Raw genomic sequence first — 12,500 nt, 5'->3', positions numbered from 1 at the left:
GAAAAAACAAAGCGAGAATAGACCGAGTATCTTTTACTTTGGTCCCTGTTTTCGGGTCTTATCTCGCTTTTTTATTTTTTCCTTCGTGGCAAAAAAAAACCTTTATTTATACATAGCTCACGTTTTATATACTTTCGTGATCAAGTTATTCATATATAATATATAGCATCTTATATATTAAACAGAGACAAGTAATGAACATCACAAAGGTGCATGAGATTCAGATGTCAGTGATAAAGTTTTCCTTCAACCAACACTTAAGAGGATTAAAGAAGGATTATCAGTGGGCGTGACCTAAATTGGCTTAACTGTGGATGGATCTCATGGTATAAATACCACCTTTTCTGTAACTTTTCTGATTCATCAATCTGAAGAGAGACAACAGTCTCTTAAATATAGTGTTTTCTCTCTATAATTTGGCGTTTTTATGGGGTCCTTTTATTAGATATGTATATATATACACACACACACACACACTATATATATATATATATATATATATATATATATATATATATATATATATATATATATACTATTATATACATGTATATGTATATGATATATCAACGTCAATTATCATAGGGTTTGGGCTGCACACACACACACACACACACACACACAGATATATATATATATATATATAATATATATATATATATATATATATATATATATTATATATATATGTATGCATGTATGTATGTATGCGTGTTTGTGCAGCCCAAACTCTAAGATAATTGACGTTGATATATATGTGTGTGTATTTATCAACTTTCACTTGAATGGTAACCAACGATTTCAAAGAAATTCAAGTAAATTCATAGATATTTGGTTCATTTACAAACTCACAGTTTTATTGTTTCGAGGTAAAGAAACTTCGGACCCATTCTGCTCAGGAAACGAGCCTAAACTGCTTTCCCTCGCCTAGGGATCGATCTTGGGATTCATTGGTATACATATAGCCACTTAGCCATGAGGGCCTAGATACTTAATATATATATATATATATATATATATATATATATATATATATATATATATACATATATATATATATATATATATATATATATATATATATGTTTTTTAAGATTACAAGCTTTCCTGAACTAAAAGTCCTGGAAACCTTGTAAATGACTAAACCATATTGACGTTCACAATGAAATAAAAAGAAAAAAAAAACCTTATTACAATAGCGAAGGTATTACGTCTTTAGGGATATGTAGTTGCTGTTATTAAATCTTGAGGGATATTTAGTTGCTGTTATTTAATCTTGAGGGATATTTAGTTGCTGTTATTTAATCTTGAGGGATATGTAATTGCTGTTATTAAAGCTTGAGGGATATGGAGTTGCTGTTATTAAATCTTCAGGGATATTTAGTTGCTGTTATTAAATCTTCAGGGATATGTAGGATATGTAGTTGCTGTTATTAAATCCTTAGGGATATGGAGTTGCTGTTATTAAATCGTTAAGGATATGGAGTTGCTGTTATTAAATCGTTAAGGATATGGAGTTGCTGTTATTAAATCGTTAGGGACATGTAATTGCTGTTATTAAATCTTAGGGATATGTAATTGCTGTTATTAAATCTTTAGGGATATGGAGTTGCTGTTATTAAATCGTTAGGGATATGTAATTGCCGTTATTAAATCGTTAGGGATATGTAATTGCTGTTATTAAATCTTGAGGGATATGGAGTTGCTGATATTAAATCTTTAGGGATATAGAGTTGCTGTTATTAAATCTTTAGGGATATAGAGTTGCTGTTATTAAATCGTTAGGGATATGGAGTTGCTGTTGTAAGCGCTTGTTAAATAGTTAACCTGAACGCCATTAGGTGCATTATTAAGTTATATTGGAAAATAATCACGAGTCTGTAAACAGCTGTAATTACAGAAACTCTGCTTCTCATAGGTCATTTTTAAAGTAAAAATTATAGAAATTTTTTCAAGTTACATTACACAGATCACCCCCCCCCCTCCCCCACCTACCCTCTCTCCTCTCTCTCCTCAGTGGCTCTCCTCTCTCTCTCTCTCTCTCTCTGTCCACTAATGCTTGTCAACTTCGGAATGTCTTGAGCCAGAGCAGCCTGTGGGAGAATCTTCGACGCCGATGGTACTTAAGCCAGGCGCCGTGGTCGGATAATAGTGTAGAAGAAGAGCAGGGACGCCTCTCTCTCTCTCTCTCTCTCTCTCTCTCTCTCTCTCCATATTTAGCCCGGTGAGCTCGTCTTTGGGATGTCTAGGTAGCTGATAAATTTCGCTATTCCATAAAGACGATGTTATTAATTTTTCATTTTTATCTCCAAATATTGGACAACATAAAATAATGTTTGAAATAACAAGTGATTTTTTCCATAAATATTTGACGTGATGTTCACCAGTAGGATCAGATATTATTTTTATAGTGGTAACCATCGTATATTCAGTGCTAAGATTCTTATCTCGTGGTGTTGTATATAGTTTTAAACAGGTTGACTTTCAAATATAATTTTTATATATATTCATATATGTGAAAGCATATGCTTCCTAATAGACATAATATTTAAATATTTATTAGTTCATATGTATGTGGGCTTTCAAGTGTAAATGGGGATAGACGCCCGCTAGCACCAGACGTATCCACAGATGAATGACTATAGTTCGATGTAAAACTGTATCTTATCGGAGATAACAGATGCGTTATGTCTTAATAGTTGTTTAGTATCTATGGCTGAAGTGACGTGGGAAACCAGAGATAACATTTGGGCACAGCTGGACAGTTATGTAATGAGAAAATTATTTGTGAAAATTCAATCATTCATATTTACAGATGATTTGTTTGTTTGGCGTTTTTACGTTGCATGGAACCATTGGTTATTCAGCAAGGGACCGACGGCTTTTCGTGACTTCCGAACCACGTCGGGAGTGAACTTCTGTCACCAGAAATACACATCTCTCACCCCTCAGTGGAATGTCCGAGAATCGAATTCACGGCCAACGAGGTGGCACGTCAACACCATACCGACCACGCCACTGAGGCGCTGCATTTGCAGATGATTCCTACAGTACTGAATGGCATTGTCTGGTGACAGAAAAGATAAAAAATATAACAGACAACGAATGTGCCGAAGAAATCGAGTTTTCTGTACATCGCATAATTATCAAAGCCACAGAAAATAGATCTATCTTTCGGTGGTCTCTGTATATTGCTGCTGCATGAGCCGCGACCCGTGAAATTTTTTGTCTGCCTGGTGGTGGCCTGGCCTACATCGTTGCCAGAAGGACGATTATGGTTAACTTTAACGTTAAATACGATAAAAATCGCTGAGGCTAGAGGGCTGCAATGTGGTATGTTTGAAGATTGGAGGGTGGTTGATAAACATACAAATTTGCAGCCCTCTAGCTTCAGTAGTTTTTAAGATCTGAGGACGGACAGAAAAAGTGCGGACGGACAATAATGTTATGGAGGGCATATTGGAACCGGGAAAATGGAGCCTTGCATGCTATGAATGGTGGAAGACTGTAAGCAGTTGAGTGGTATAGGATCTGGGAGTAAATGTAAAACATGGTGTAGGGATGAGAGTAGAGAGGATTTACAGGATAAATTGAACAAGAAAGGTAGCAGGCTTCGTGCAGAAGGTTGGAAAGACACTTGGAGTGTCTACAAAATGAAATCATATCAACGGATTGTTTAGCCAAATCTCCTTTACGGAATGAATGTGTGGATGTTGAATGCAAATGAAGGGAGAAGGTTGCTCAGGGGAATTGTCTGCGTGACATTTGCTGTATGGGAAGATTTGGAAAAAAAAAATAAAAACGAATTTAACGTTGGTGAAAAGATGGATTAGAATGGTTTTAAGCGCCTCAGTGGCGTGATCGGTATGGTCTTGACCTGCCACCTCGGTGGCTGCGAGTTCGATTCTTGGGCATTCCTTTGAGGAGTTAGAGATGTGTATTTCTGTTGATAGAAGCTCACTCTCGACGTGGTTGGGAAGTCACGTCAAGCCGTTGGTCCCGTTGTTGAATAACCACTGGTTCCATGCAACGTAAAAACACCATACAAACAAATAAACAAACAAAAACTAGAATGGTTTTGAGATGGTTTGGTCACGTGGAGGAGAGGACGGAGGGGCTATGCGCTATTTATAGATATTGGGTTAACTTTGGAGTGTGATATGGCGTTTATTCTAATGTGTGAAAAAATGACAGGAGGCTTAACTGAAAAATTAAAAAATATATATTTTTTAATATTCCTATGATGACATTTGTCGAATATATATATATATATAATATATAATAATCTATATTAATATATATGTAGTATTAGATAGATATATATCACTGTTATACCACCGAGGAAAATGAGAAACACCACTGTAATAACATCAAGGAAAACATACGAGACGCATTACTGTAATGATATCAGGGTAAAAAAATGAGAAACAGCAACATCACTGTAATAACCTCAGGAAAAAAGGAAATACCGCACTGTTATAGAATCATGGAAAAATAGAGAAACAGCACTGCAAGAATATCAGGGGAAAAAACCAACACTGTAATAACATAAGAGGAAAAAAGAGAGAAACAGCACTTTAATATCAAAATGATAAAAAATGAGAAACAAAACTTGTTACAACATTGCGGAAAAAAAGAAACAGCACTGTAATAACATCAGGAAAAAAAAAGAGAGAGAAAACAGCACTGCAATATCCAAAGGATAAAAAAAGAGAAACAGCACTATAATATCAAAAGGATAAAAAAAATGAGAAACAGTACCGAAACGACAACGTCAGAGAGAGAGAGAGAGAGAGCTTCTATGAAGACTACAACATCACCCAGAGGGGAAACCATCCCTTACTGAGCGTCTTTCTTCGGTCACAGTACACAGTACACAGTAATCAGCCGGTGTCATCGAGCTCTCTTTTGAACACCTTCGTCGTCGTAGGGATATTCCCCCCACCCCCTCCCCCACCCCCACCCCCACGCCCCCTTATCGACGCCAGATAACATGTATTCCAGTGGTGACCGACCCTTTGGGATGCTGCTAAACCAAGTTCCTGTCTAGAATGGAGATGAGGGTGACCTTTTTTTATTTACTTTTTTTTCTATATTTATCTCCATTTTTACTCTTGAATGTATACGGTAGGTTATGTTTTGTATATTGTTTACGCAGATTGTCTTTTTTTTTGTGCGTCCTGATAAACGCGCGAGAACTGACTATGAGAAACTATGAGGACATCAGCTTTTATAAACAGTTGTTCGAGTTTACCTGCAAACTGTAGTCTCTTAGACTGAACCAATTTTAGTTTTCTGTAAAAGAAAACCATTGTGACGTCTTTGTATGTCCGTCCGCACTTTGTCTGTCCGCCCTCAGATCTTTAAAACTAGCGAGGCCAGAGGGCTGCAAATTGGTATGTTGATCATCCACCCTCCAATCATCAAACATACCAAATTGCAGCTCTCTAGACCAAATTGCAGCCCTCTAGCCTCGCTACAGGTGCCAACAACACAGGCCACCACTTGGCCCTGGATGAAATTTTCATGGGCGACGGTTGAGAGTTTAATCCAGCATTAACATTTTTTTTTTTTTTTTACTTTTTTACTACTGGATTGGATTCCAGTAGAACCCATGGCGCGAACGTTACGTCTTCCAAACTTACATTTTTTGGAACTAGTATGCGTCTTCCAAAGTCTTGAACAATGTGCTTTATTTCAAGCCACAATTTGTCGTTTCATTAAAATATTCATCTCTGAAAATGAGTTACTATGCATCTGATCTTTTTAAATGGACGTATTTAGGTTTTCAATGCTTAACCGTGTCGTTTAGTCCTTAAGTCATAAGTAAAGTGATTGGGTCGGCGTTATTTCAGATATTTTTTTTTATTATATGCGTCTAGTAGCCATTTTTTTTTTTATTTATGGTTTGTTTTTTCATTCAAAATGTATATAAACAGGAAAGGAACAACGAACTACCGTTAAGACACATTGTTTGCTGTGCTCCTGCTTGGTATGCACAAACAATAGCCCTTTTTTTTTAGTATATTAACGGATTGAAATTCATTTTTATTATAATTTTTATTATCATTCTTCTGTCTTTATAGTAGCTCGCTTATTCCTTGCAAATGAGCAAGTGCTTCAGATTTCATATTCATTATGAAATTCATATTTTAAAGTGCGAGCAGTCTATTTACAAGTATCATGAATTTTTTATTTAATGTTCATAAAATCCGTCTATCTACTGATTACCCTTCTTTCATCTGTGCTTTTCAGTTAGCCTTCATATCTATTCACTTATTGCTAAGTAAAACGAACTCGTATCTGTTTGTCTAATTGTAAATAAATGTATATTTACATATCTGGATATTAATGCTCTTTACATGTGTGAGTATTTGCTTACATCTCTCAGTTCATCAAGACTAACGAGCCGCCGCCCCCTCCCCCCCCCCTTCCCCCCCGTGGTGGGCGAACGCTCAAAGATGCCCACAGAAGGCGTCTTTGTTTCTGGGCATTAAAATGCTACCCCGTGTAGCTCAGGGCGTATCCTTTGTGGGGGGATCAAATGATGCTGAATGCTACCATTCAGTAGAGATTTATACCTGGAGAGCTTCATTGGGAGGACTTGGATATGATACAAAGGATGGTATCGTGTGTATCCTTTATCCTGTCGACACATTTCTGAGATGTATACTAGTATTGCACTGTCATGTTATTACCCCCCCTTTTTTTCCATGCCCCTAGGTTAGATTTGGTTGGGTTGGGGTACGCAGGTTAGGTAGTTCAGCAAGTTGTTAAGTGGGTAATTTAGGTATGGGAAAAATTATGAAATTATTTTCAAGAAGGTTCTCTGGTTAGTTTTTTTAAAGATATGTCCTCCAGCTTTTATCATGGAAAGTGCAGGTACTGGGTTGTATTCCAGCGCCCAGTTCGTGAATCACAGTCTGGAATCTGGATGCTCGCTCGAGGTAATTTTGTTCGAATTAGAGCAGAGACTATTAATTCATTTTGTTCTTAGGTCGATACTCCCTATCGATTTTTCCTCCTCATTTGACTTTGTAGGGAATGTGAGTTCAGACTCTGTTTTGAGGGTTGTTTACTTTTTATATGTAGTCTTTCTTTTTTTTATTACATTCGTAAACATTTCTGTGTATGTATTTATATACGTACGTGTTACTGCTGCAATTTTAAAATCACATATATAATCCCACTCAAACTTCATTATTTACCTTCATTATTTTGTAAATATCACCAGTATCTTATTACATTCGTAAACATTTCTGTGTATGTATTTATGTATATACGTATGTATAACTGTTGCAATTTTAAAATCACATATATCATCCCATTCAAACTTCATTATTTACCTTCATTATTTTGTAAATATCTTCTGTCATCATCGGTCACCATCACTCACGTACCGCATTTCTTCTTTCTTCTTCTTCTTCTTCTTCTTCTTCTTCTTCTCCCAACAATACCAGACAGCGGCTGGGCATCATAACTCCCTGAGGCAATGAACCGTCGTCAGCGGAAACCTACGTTCCGAAAAGAGGTATTTATTTATGCGGTGGTTCGACTTCAAGAGCGCCCTCCTAATTGGCACGCGTCGACGAAGGCACCGAAGTGGTCGAAATGGGTTGAAAGGCGGTTGAGGGAAAGCTTTAATATAATGAGGTGTGAGAGAGAGTGAGTGAGAGACTCTGGGCACTCAACCTTGGTCTAGAAGACTCGAGTCAGCAAAGGTGTGGTGCTGCCTCTTACCTCGGTAGATAAACATGAACGGATAAAGTTAAGGCTTTAATTGGGGACTGTGTACTTTATACAACCACGGTTGTAGATGTGTATCAGGTGGGCAGGTGTTTTATTTAAATGTAATGGTTCACTCGTATATCTTTGGTTTTAGTGTGGTTGCTTTTACGCCCAGTAAGAGGTTTTTAATGTTTCATATTTCTTTACCTTTTTATCTCCTTTTGTAAATGATTATTTATTAAAATATATCATTAGACCAAGAGGCTGTCCGCTGATCTTATTAATGTATGTTTGTAAATAAGTCATCAACTCATTCTCAAATTTGAAATCTCTACGGTGATTGCACACCATATTTAATTACTTGTCCGTTGACGAGGGTAGGGTGCGACATCTTGGAACTGATGAAACCACTTGAATATGTATATCTAATAGTTTCTGAATAATTTGGAGTCCTCTTTGAAGTGCGTATGTATGAATACGCAGTTTGCGTGTGTAATTGACCGAATTATCTTGAGTGCTTGATTAGTGTGTATGTGTATATGTATGCAAGTGTGGATTAAGTTTTATAATACAACAAAATACACTCGTTTGTATATATATGTATGTGTGTGTATTTACGTATGTATATATGATATATATACAATTACGAACATATTAATATTTATATATAGCATTAAGACTATTCAGCTGACTAGTTATGGTCTGGAAACCAATAACTAGCTAAATATTGTATTTTGTTTTGAATGTAAACTGTATACATGCAAAAATATTATGAAAATGCCAACAAACAGTTAGTATGTCAGTCAGCTAATGTATCATAAAAGAAAGTTACTGAGCCTTTGGTCTGAACTGCAAAGCCAAATGTAAGTTTTAGGAAGTGTCCGGGGGAATCGATGATAATGATTATTATGTCGTATTCTCTCCTCTCTCTCTCTCTCTCTCTCTCTCTCTTCTCTCCTCCCTCTCTCTCTCTCGTCTCTCTCTCTCTTCTCTCTCTCTCTCTCTCTCTCTCTCTCTCTCTCTCTCTCTCTCTCTCTCTCAGTACGAGTTAATGGAAGTGCAAACATAGGTCGTCCCAACCATAAATTCTGATGCTCTGGTAATCTCTTAGGAATCGTTGATTAATTATATTCCATTTACATAAGCTTAATTTAAATGCTAGTAGAGGTTTGTGACTGAGAGAGTATTAGTTATGAAGTTCTAACATTCTCTAAAAAAATGTATTTACATTTTTAGGTACGAATATACTTTATTTTAGAGGAGCATAGATTAAGTATTATGTAAACGAGATATAATCCACGATTTGTTCATTAATTCTAAAAGAGATTTTTAACATTAAGAAAAGAGGCAAGCCCGTCTTATATCAGTTTGTTTTTCACATTGTCGTTGAGGGTGGGGTGGTGGGGGGGGGGGGGGGGGGGGGGGGGGGGGGGGGGGGGGGGAGTTGTTGGGGAAGCTTTTTAAAGACCTAACTGAGGATATGACTAATGTTTTCTTGAAAACTTAAAATCATCTCTTATAAGCTGCCTGTCCAGTTGTATTACCGGTGTTGGTGAGAGTCGCAACCCAGCCTTTGCTTATATCTGGATGCATTTATAAGCAAGAGACGATTTAAAATTAATAAATTTATGACAGTCCTTGAACTTCCCTGTGCACGTATCAAGGCCAACCAGTGTTTGCAATAGATGTCACAGGAGCCACTGTTGATGTTAACGAGAGGGTTATCTTTGTATGTCGTCGCTGTTATGTTTGTTGCTAATCTTGTTCTCTCAGGTGCGGATTGAGTAGATCACCATTAGGCATATGTAGCTTTCAAATGAGTACTTGTAGAGATAGTGGACCCCACCCTTATATCCTATACACTTCGGGGACCAGAGTGGGGAGGAATGGTAGTGGACCCCACCCTTATATCCTATACACTTCTGGGGACCAGAGTGGGGAAGAAGGATAGTGGACCCCACCCTTATATCTTATACTCTTCCAGGGAGCACAGGGGGAAAGAAGGGTAGAAGACCCCACTCTTATATCCTAAACACTTCCGAGGACCACAGTGGGAAAGAAGGGTAGTGGACCCACCTCATATTATCCCATTGCATTTCCTTGTTGACCACAGTGGGAAAAGGCCAGGGTAGTGGGACCCCACTTATATTCCTATAACACTTCCCGGGGCGACCACAGTGGGAAAAAGGGTAAGTGGGAACCCCACCCACCCTTATATCCTTATTATCCCACCTTTCCGGGGACCCACAGTGGTATAGCAGGGATTTTGGATTAGGAAAAACGGAAAACGAGTGAAATTTAAGGACCTTCATCCCAGTGATAGTTCTCCTCCAGATTAAGGTAAGTTTAAGGTAAGTGTTCAAATTCATAACATTCCCAAGGGTAAGAACCGGGCTCCCTGGGTCAGGTTAAGTTATTTGAGGTTGGTTCGAACGTCAGAAACTTTCTAATCACACATTAAAACTTAGTAGAATTATATTTTTTCAAGTCCAAAATGCTGTAATGGTTTTTTCGTTTAACCTTGATTTTATCTTAGCATTTTCGGTTTATATCCCATAGTTTTTTGGGGATGTTTATTGGATAAGAAGTCAGGAAAAAGATGGAAGATTCATAATAGTGAGCTGTAGTATACATTTCTAAAGAAAAATTAGCAGGAGAACTTCTATAAAGATGTTACGAAATATGAGTAAAGAGACTTACTACTGAAGAACAATTAATGCCTAATTAACAGCCGAAAAATAGAATATCAAATAAATAAATCATGGACCTCAAATCCAACATTTTGGGTGAACAAGACACTAGGCACACTGATGTTTTGGCCCACCTGGCATGCTAACTATCCATGCGTGTTAGATGCACCATCTGTTAAAAGTGAATCGAGAAAGAACAAGAAGGCATTAATCTACCATGCTGGAAGCACTACCATGAAAAGAACACGTTTTTTATATATATACATATTTGTGGAAATAATTTACAAATCTATTTCATCTCAATAAACAAGAATATTATTGTGGATCCTTCTACTGATTTTTTAGAAGCACGATACGGTGTTTTTATATTGCATATACATATATATAAACATCATTTTATTTATCCTATATTTTTATAGCTCGGTAATGCTATAGCAGAGATATTACTTGAAAGTTTGCTTCTGTAAATATTTAACGGATATTTACATTAAGTGCAGAGCATGGCAAGCAGTTTTGCTTCTTCATTAGCAATGACGCCAGTAAGCACCAAAATCTGATGTGTTAACTGCTGTATCTATTTTGAAAGTAGAGGAATCGGTGTATATAAAATTTCGAGCAAAGGCCAGTCGCCGGGACCTATGAGGTCATTCGCTGCTGAAAGGGAAACAGTTTAAAAAGGTTTGAAAGGTTTAACAGCAGGAAAACCTCTCAGTTGCACTATGAAACAATATTTCGGAGATGGTGGATAGTAAGATAGAAGAAAGACAATATGAACCGAGGTACAGTAAAAGGAATGATATGGGATACAGCTACGGGTCGAGGGGACGCTGCAAATAACCTTGAGTAATGCCTACGGTGCACCGTATGAGGTACACTGATGACACTACCCCCGAAAATAGACACAAAGCGAAGAGATCGCCTGAAAGTGTTATCAACCTAACTTACCAGTAGTTGATTATTTTTTGTTAATTTATTAACACAATTCTCTATAACTTAAAGTGAATGTTTTTTTAATATTATTGTCACAGACTGTTGATGGAAAATAGTTTCCTCTCTTTCAACTTGTTAAAACTGAGAAAAAAAAGGTTAATTTGCAAAGTCAGACGATAAGGTATTTACCGCATAAATGAAAAAAGGTTTATTTTTTTTATCTTATTATAAAAATAACAATATCTGTATATACAATATTACATACAATCAATCAATAGTGCTAACATTTGGCAAATTTTGATTCATATGTTAACACGAAATGAATTATATTGACATTGTAAGAAAGTTGTATTGAGTTATATAGTAATATATATATATATATATATATATAGATATCATATATACATATATATTTCATATATATATATATATAATATAAATAGATATATATATATATATATATATATGAAATCATATAATATATATATATATATATAATATATCATATATATATAATATTATATTCATATAGTATGAATGAGTCATATCTTGGCTCCTGTTGTTGTTGAGAAAAATGCAATTTAAGAGTTTTTACCTGATTTATCCTTCATATGGCTGTAAATTTCCTGTTGGTGTTTGTGTAGGATTTAAAAAATCAGTTTCTTAATGTCTCGGGTATACTAAGGTGTAGAAGTTCTTTGCATTTTCTCATCATTGTATGCTAGCAAGCGTTTGTGACCTGGGAATTTTTTTTTATGTTTATTTATTTTTGTTTATTATTGTACTTAATGCTTTTGTAAGTGCCTACATAGTACTTCGTCTAGGTATAAGTGTTACCTTATATATATATGTTCTTTTAAAAATTCTTTGAGTTGTCTTTGACTCTTATCATCCGAGAGCTTTCGAATTATTATTTTTTTTTTCAATTTTCATCTTCAACTCCATCACAATCGTCAAATTCCATCACCCTTGATCCCCCTGACAACCAATCCTCTTCACTGCTAACCTAGGCTCTCTCTCTCTCTCTCTCTCTCTCTCTCTCTCTCTCTCTCTCTCTCTGGCGCATGGCTGGACTGGGTGGCGCCATCTGTCAGTGGCGCCCATCATTAACAAGTTGCCAGATGTCGCTTGCGTCACAGATAACTGACTGTA

This window comes from Macrobrachium nipponense, chromosome 15 (genome assembly GCF_015104395.2).
Source record: "Macrobrachium nipponense isolate FS-2020 chromosome 15, ASM1510439v2, whole genome shotgun sequence".
Taxonomy (NCBI): domain Eukaryota; kingdom Metazoa; phylum Arthropoda; class Malacostraca; order Decapoda; family Palaemonidae; genus Macrobrachium; species Macrobrachium nipponense.
This window is presented reverse-complemented; position numbering follows the sequence as displayed.